We start from the raw sequence: 8462 nt of genomic DNA on the forward strand, positions 1-8462 counted from the left end.
CCAAGGGAGGTTGGAAGTGTTCCTGTGGGGGTGAAATGCTTCTGAGAGATGATATATAATGAGTTGAAAAAAATGTTGAACTATACATTTATAAAGAAACCAGAAGCATTTTTATTGGGCATTGTGGGGAGTGACATAAATAGAAAGGAATGTAAGCTCTTTTTATATGCAATAACAGCAGCAAGAATATGATTGGCCCAAAAATGGAAGCAAGAAGAGTTACCGACAATTGAAGAATGGAGGATGAAGTTAATGGACTATGCAGAATTAGATAAACTAACAGGAAGGATTCGAAACCGGCGAGACCAGAAATTCACAGAAGACTGGAGTAAATTTACCGACTATTTGAAAAGTGATAAGTTTTGTGGTACATTTTATAATTTATATGTTAAAATTAATAAAAAATATTATAAAAAAGGAAGTGTTCCTGTGGGAAGGAAGGAAGGAAGGAAGGGTATTATATGAACTTTGTTAACACAATGCAGCCCCTTAAACTATCTGAGGCATTAGCTGGTAACGATTTTAACTGGAAGAATCAATTCAAGGCTGGCTGTACAAATTGCCCTGCAGATTTGCTGTTCGTTGCAGCCGATGATTGGCGGGAATTTTCTTCTTGTCTTCTGACTGATGCTCAAAAATGTGAGCAAGGCACATGGAGTCTATAAAGCAAGCTTTCTGTGGCTGACTGATGTTGAAAACGTGATGGAATGGATGGGTGGGGGGAATCCCGGCGGGAGGTATCTTTTTTAAAAAGAAACCTCCTAAAGTTACCTGCTTGTACATATCAAATGTAGCCTTTAGCTAATTCTGCAGAAAAGTAGCACTCATTTGTTCTGGTTCCCTGACTGCAGTGGTGCCCTCTCTGAGTCAGAACTTGTTTCCCAGCGGTATAGAAGAATTCTCTACGCAGTAAGCACCTGAGATCTGAAAGTGCTGGAGGTGGAAATTCTGCAACAGCAATAAAAGAAAAGCCCAGCAGTTAACGCTCCCACTCATCACGGAACGCAAACCAATGCAGCAATCAGAATTCCCACGAGCAAAGCGAGATGAACATCTGCTCCCCTTGCTTTACAGCCTTCATTTTTAAATATAAAATCTCTCTCTTGAGACGGCTTGCAGCATTGCAGAGCTCAATAAATTACATTCCTCTGCGACATTGAAGCCAGTAGACAATGGGCACACCCCATCACTTCCACTTGTTGTCACTCTGGGGAGTGTGTACACACACACACACACACACAGAGAGAGAGAGAGAGAGAGAGAGAGAGAGAGAGAGAGAAAGCACTAAAAATTAGCATCTACTATCTTATGTAAATACATACATGCCTATCAATAAATCACATTTGTATCCTGCTGGTTTTCTACTGTGGCTTCCAACAGTTCTGTGAGATAGCAACTGGATCAGTGTCTGCTAGTTTATTTAGTGGCTGACTGCAATATTATTATTATTATTATTATTATTATTATTATTATTAATATTACATACTACCCTTCCTCTGAAGATCACAGGGTGGTTTACAATTTAAAAAACACAAAAAAACACAACATAGTAACAAACAAAAGCTATACTATTTAGGTGCCAGGCAAAAGCATTCCTCTTCTCCCAGCTAAATTCTTGGGAGAAGAGGAATACTTTTGCCTGGCACCTAAATATAAGTAATGAAGGCACTACCAACACCATTATAAATGACTTGGATGAAAAAGTGGATGCTCATAAAATTTTGCAGATGATGCATAAAATTTGCAGATGATGCATAAAATTTGCAGATGATGCAAAAACAGGTGGGATACCATATTATCTTAACAGAATCAAGACCTGGGCCAGAACTAATGAATTTCCACCAGAGCCTGTTTTCACATGCAGCGTAAGTCCCTAGCTCACCAAGGGTTTGACACCCATTTGCTACCCTCACTTTTAGCCAGCCAGTTGAAGCTGTTTCCTGGGGTGTGGCCACTGTCACTTGCTGTCAGCTTCTAGGAGCCACAGGTGAGAGGTGGGTGCAAGGTGGGGACCAAAGGTGGACAAACTACCCCAGAAGGTGCACAATGTGTTGCCCCCTCCCCTAACACCTCATATACCCCAAGTATTGAACCAATGCATTCAAATTAGAATAAAAGGGCTTTAGATTAAACATTCAGGAGAACTTCATGATGGTGCAAGCTGTTCAACAGTGGAATAGACTGTCTCTGAAGCTGGTGGACTCTCCATCATGAGACATTTTTAAGTAAAGGCTGGATGACCAGTTATCAGGGTTGCAGTGGTGGATTTCCAGCACTGGGCTAGATGAACTTTGAGGTCCTCTCCAGCTCTATGATTCTATGTCTTTCTCCAGTTCCTGTCCATCACACTATAATGTTTTGCAATGCTTATGCATGTTATCTCAGTAACTCCTAAAACAATGCTATAAGGTAGCTTGGTGCTCCTTCCCCCATACAGAAGAAGAAGTAAAGAAGAAGAAGAAAAAGAAGAAGAAGAAGAAGAAGAAGAAGAAGAAGAAGAAGAAGAAGAAGAAGAAGAGGAGGAGGAGGAGGAGGAGGAGGAGGAGGTCACACTCCTGGTCACACTCTTGTCAAGCTCACAAAAATAGAACTGGAGAGGTGTTCATTTATGGAAGAACTCATAAATGCTTTTTTAAAGAAAGGCATAAATGCTTGTTGTGCTTGGCAATCGTAAACCTAGGCTTGAATTTCTTCAAGATGTGTGTGGTTCCCTCCCCAATGAAATAAAATGTCCCCAAAATATTTTGGCTGACAACCACTATGACCACAGTTTCAAAAACAAAACAAAAAAAGAGGATATGGTCTGTGTGGAATGAGATGAATGTTCAGTAGTCTGATGCAGTCTTTTAACAAAATAATTCCCAAACTGTGTGCCAGAGTCCTGCTAGCATTCATGAGAGAAATGCAGGAAATGATGAGAGAGTACCTTAAATGTCATCTATTCCTTATTCCCTATAATTCACCTTATGTGGGTGAGTGTGATAAGCTTGCCACCATTTCTGTCCTGGGCAGCATGACTGGTTCATTTACTCACTCTTGATGGAGAGGTACAAAATTATTCACAGAGGAGGCGTCCAGCTATGTCTCTGCATGAATCACTGATCGCCTCTCCCTATTTAGATATACACCCAGAACTGTGATTCATGCAGAAACACAGAATGGGGTGTTCCCAAGGAGAGATGCTTCTTAGGCTTACACACTCTAAAAATAAATATTTTGGGAGAATGATTGAAGTATGCTTCCAATTTTCATGTGGACGCAAAACTTTATTTTCAGAGAAAAATGAGCCTCTGCTACCAGATGCTTGGCAAACACTGTACCAACATTATCTGACAGATAAACTGAGACTGAAATCTTGAAGCCTTGTAAACATTCTTGTAGATGGTTTAAAAGCTCTTAAAATGGATTAGTGCTGTCCATCATCAAATAGATGTTTACATTTTCATACTCAGTGAAATAAATTTGGAGTCCCTCGAGTCAGAGTAAAAATTCTAAATAGATTCTCAGTGAATTATTTCCCCCACATAAACCTCAAATATATCAAGTAAACACCAGTCTGAAGGCACCTATCATTCTTGGGACTGTTTCTTTCTGCTTTGTAATGAAAGCTCCCAAGGGAGAAATTATACTAACTTGGAGCTGCGTGATGACACATTCTCTTCACAGCTACATTTGTCTTGTAACTTAAGCATGTTTCACTCTGTCTCCTGGCAAGACATTAGGGATGGAGAATCTCTTTCACCCTGAACGGGCACATTCCCACATGGCAAGCCTTACAGGGGTCACATGCCCCTGGCTGGAAGACACAAATAAAAGCAGCCTTGTCAAGAAATGGCGTACAACACATACCCCACCAAACACATACACTCACATGCATACAACACCCCAGACCACGTCCTCATTAAGATACACACATAGCAATAAGGTGTGTGTGGGAAAACATTTCACCTTCTTTTTTTAAGCCTGAATGCTGGATTATGTGTGATTTTAATGGAAACAATATCCCTTTCTTACCTCTTGAATCTCCACAAAGGTCTTCTACCCACACAGCAATTAGCACAATGCAACAGCCTTCCGTTGGCACCCATAGAGGGTGCTTTCTACCTTAATCATTGTGTGTGTGTGAATTTCAGTGGGGTTGCAGTGCATGGGGAGGGGAAGGTTAATTGCTGTGGGGTTTGTGAGCAGCAAGGAAGTCCCAAAGACTATACCTAGTCTTTGAATCCATGGTCTCCTCACCTCTGTAGTCTGTAGTGATAACATTGCAATCAGTGTTTCCATCAGTTAATCCGGAGCTAAAATTAAAATTTAGATGTTTTTGTTTGAGTGCTAAACAAGGTCTGTTGTGTGTCAAAAAGTATCTTCCGTGCACTTGTATCAAAGGTAAGCAATTAATAGGGGCAGAGGTAGTCAACCTGTCTGGAAGCCTTGCAGCTTTGTAACGTAATTGGCTTTCCAGAACAATTCTTGGACACTTCTGAAATATGTACTCAGAGTGCATACAGTATCTCCTAAATCTTACTTAGAGCCCATAGCCACTTCGAACAAGTCTGTAGCTGCTTTCTAGCTGCAAGTGGGATATCGATCTTCTTTGTAGCTCTTTAAAAACAGACAAGGCACCAACTCAAACTCCTCCTGTTGGATGACTACAGCTGAAACATAACTAGTTTATAGGTTCAAGGCATTTAGCTGTTACAATCATCCTTGTTGTGCCTTTGCCACCATTGCTCTGACAGCAGTTGCAGCAAAAAGGAAAGAAAAAAAGAAAAAGGAGCTGTGCTATATGCATATCAGGAGAGACTTTGGGGCTACCAGATCCAATGTCCTTCCATTCTCCCAACGCAGTCCAACAATAGGCAGAAGGAAGATGTCAGCCCTGGAGTCGCCCTCCTTGCCATCTGTTGCTGGACAAGTATATGACTAGCAGGTCTTTGTATTTGATGGTTCCTCCAACCTTGCCTGCACACATTGCTCTGTCAACAGATATAGGTATTGGGGTGGCCGGAGAGGTTTTGCAGCTAAAGCAAAACATCCCACTGCCACCCTCACAATTCGTCTGTCTGAAAGTCTGTTCCATCTCATATGAAGTAGTTTCAAATAGTACTTACAATTTTCCTCTCTCTCTTGGTCTCTAAGAATTTCCAGCCACTTGGAGTGGCTGTGAAGGAAAGTGTCTGCTACAGGAATTTGAAACGTGTCCTAAAATGTATCTGGAGGTGGTAATGTGTTATGATGTGATGTCCTTTCTACAGCCATTGCATGGCAAAGAAAGATGGCTGCCATCATACACCAAAGAGAGTAGCCATATTTTCCTCATATGTTGTCACTTGAAGGCTACTGGGGTCGTCGTATGGGGAAAGCATGGCTGCCTCCATCAATATATGGGGACAACCATAGTTTTTCTTGTACAATTCTCGTGGGAGGAACAGCATGTCTTCATGTGCCACTACTTCCAGGGACATTCAGACGCATTTTCAGCTTACACTCTATGCATCATAATAATGATGATAATGATAATAATAATAACAACAATAACAATAATAATAGAAGAAGAAAAGAAGAAGAAGAAATGGTTTTTAAAGGGGAAGAATGAAGGCAGCCTTCAGACTACCTCCCTCCATTTTGACAAGAGTTAAGGATGGATGAATTCAAAGGGTGGATGAATGTGTCAATCTCAGAACTTTACTTTTTTTCCAATCTCAAGTCCAGTTTGCCACATTTACATATCTGCGTTCCTCTTTTTTTTAAGTTCTCATGAAAATTCATCAGCACTGTAATGTGCACTTCTCCCTCGCGGTACAATTCTGCCAGCTGCGCACATGTCTTCTGATATACATGCATCTTCATGCATGCTTTCCTATAAGACCTGCATTTCTACACACTTATTTTGGTCGGGAAAGTACAGCACAAAATTTGCAGAATTGTGTGCATTTCAAAGCATACCTGGATTTGGGTTCACAAACTGTTTCAGGAAGCGTGAATTAGCGAGGGTTGAAGTAACATGCCTAACAGGAGTACAGTTTCTGGAAGGTACCATATTCTGATCTGCACTTTATTCCAGGAGCTGCAGATTGGGCAAGTTTACTATGGAATGTGTTGCTGCACAGATTTCTCAAGCATCTATCATACCAACTCACCTCAAACGTTATTAAAACGACTCATTCTTCAAGGAGCTATTTGAACCTTGTTGCCTGCTGTATGATTCTATAGCATTTCCATTATCATCTGAGGTAACTGATTAGCTCATTCCTAGTCACACACAGGCAAAATAACATGGCACAGTATCAACTGAGAGCATTGTCAAGGGCCACAGAGATAGAGAAGCCTCTTTCTCATAACCTAACTTGAACTATATGTTCCTTGGTGTTGTGGCAACTATATTTTCCCACAGAGGGTTTATATATATCTATATCTCAAAACAATAATGTCTGGTTCTGTGCCAGTTGGTCATTCAGGCTTTGCACCAGTTCATCTATTTCTGCTTTAAGCACCGATAATTGCTTTTCAAACATTCCACTAAGAATAACCTGACCACAATCTAATTTCCAGATGCGACTTTGATTGCGTTTTGCCTCATTGCTGCTTGGCAATGATTAAAATCCATTTCAAAAACAGTGACCTAATTGGATTCCATTGTTGTCCTCCCACCCTGCCCCCTCATTTCCAACAAAGAATCCTCGGCGTCTCCTCCTGATATGAACCAGAAACCTTGGATTTTCGAGTTTGTTGGTATTAGAACAGAGCCTGTGGGAGTTTGAAGTTAAAATGGTATGGAAAGTCCATTGCTTCACCTTGGTTAGATTGGGGAAAAGAAACAACTTACAGGTGCCTCTTCTAAGGCAAGGTGACATTGTGGGTTTGGGCCGCCATTAAGGACTGTAGACTGGGAGACATATGGATCTGACCCATTAGCATGGAGTCCACTGAGATGTTCTCCTGCCCAGGCTCCATTGAAATAAACCTGTACAAGAACATGTTAACATATGCATAGATCCTATTCATTTCAATGAGGCTGCAACAGAAGAGCCTCTGCTTAGAGCTGAAGCCAAAGTTTATCACACAGCATATAGCTGAACTATGGAATTAACTTCCACAAGTAGTAGTAATCACTACTAACTTGGATGACTTTAAAACAGGAATAGACAAATGCATGGAGGATCCATGGCTGTCAGGCTTCGGGGAAACGGCTCCCTCCCTCCCTCCCTTTGGCCATGGATAAGCAGAACAAAGCGAAAATAGTCTCTTACCAGTTAAAGAGATGTTTAATGTTCACAGCGAAAGAACAAAGACTCAATTCTTAGGGGAATTAAGGTTTCCACCTACTTCCCCTCGAGCCACCCCCATCACTTCCTCGTCTGGCAACCTGATCTCGCAACCATTTGGCCTTCTGTGTAGCTACCTTATCTGCTCTCCTTGACCTTGGACTGATTGGCTGGACACTTTCCAATGAAAGGGAGTCTGTTAAATCTCTCTCCCCCTGTTCATCTTCTCCTAGCTGTTCCCCACTCAGTTCTGCCCAGCTGTTGTCTTCCGAACTATGTCCCTCTGCAAACCACTGCTCCAAATCTGTACTGCTCCACTGCTCCTGGGCAGCTTCAGGATCCTGGTCCAGGAGCAGGGGGAGGGGGAAGCCCCCACCATTCCTGAACAGAGTAGCTCCTGATCACCCTACTCTCTGACAATGGCTATGTTCTAATTCCAATGCTGGAAGCAGAATGCTTTTGATTTCCTGTTGCTGGAAATCACAAGTGAGGAGGTTGGTATTGTGTTTAGGTCAGTTTTCTGGGCTTCCCAGATGAGAACAGGAAGATGGATTAAATGGGCCTTTAGTCTGGTCCAGCTGGGCTCTTCATATGTTCATATCAGAATACAATTTCCCCTGAGATTTGGTTTCTCTTTTTAAAAAACATTTTAAACCTGCTCCTCAGCCTAAAAAAAAGCTCCCAGAGCAGCTTATATACAATCATTTGGAACAACATACTCCCTGCCTGAAGGCTTACCATCCAAAATACAGTACATAAAAGGAAAAAGGGATGGGGAGAAGAAAAAAGCAAAGTCAGACGCCAATTCTTAAAGTTAAATGGTAGTTATTGCAATGACCAGCTGGGCACAGTTCAGGGGAAGGAGGTCTCCCACAGAGCTGGCCTTTCAGCAGAGTTGATGGAATGAGATTCAATCAATCCCTAGCTGTTTCAGTTCCCATCTCCTGAAAGACGTAGGCCTCTCTGCTGAATTTTCACCAAATGTTCTCCACCATTGTGTTTGTGTGTGTGTGTGTGCTACTATTCCTCCCATCTGCCTCACCGGAGAACAATGCTACAATGCTAGGACTGAGCCTTGTAGAGGGGCGACACCCATTTAAAAGGACTAGGCTGGAGGGGTGGGTAGAGGAAAAAAACCACAGCCAATGCTGACTGTGAGTCCCACCTCTGAGCATTAGCTGGGCAATTTATTCTCCTCTT

At 41.9% G+C, this 8462-nt stretch overlaps 1 long non-coding RNA gene across 1 annotated transcript; it reads right to left on the reverse strand.

Annotated features, from left to right (window-relative positions):
- Positions 1-453: 453 nt before the first annotated feature.
- Positions 454-7603, reverse strand: LOC310761369. The gene is made up of 3 exons (XR_014547438.1): positions 7400-7603; positions 6138-6249; positions 454-948 (listed from the first exon to the last, which is right to left on the reverse strand). It is a non-coding gene; the product is annotated as an uncharacterized lncRNA (long non-coding RNA).
- Between the last annotated feature and the right edge of the window lie 859 nt (positions 7604-8462).

This window comes from Podarcis filfolensis, assembly GCF_964270895.1.
Source record: "Podarcis filfolensis genome assembly, chromosome: 4".
Taxonomy (NCBI): Eukaryota; Metazoa; Chordata; class Lepidosauria; order Squamata; family Lacertidae; genus Podarcis; species Podarcis filfolensis.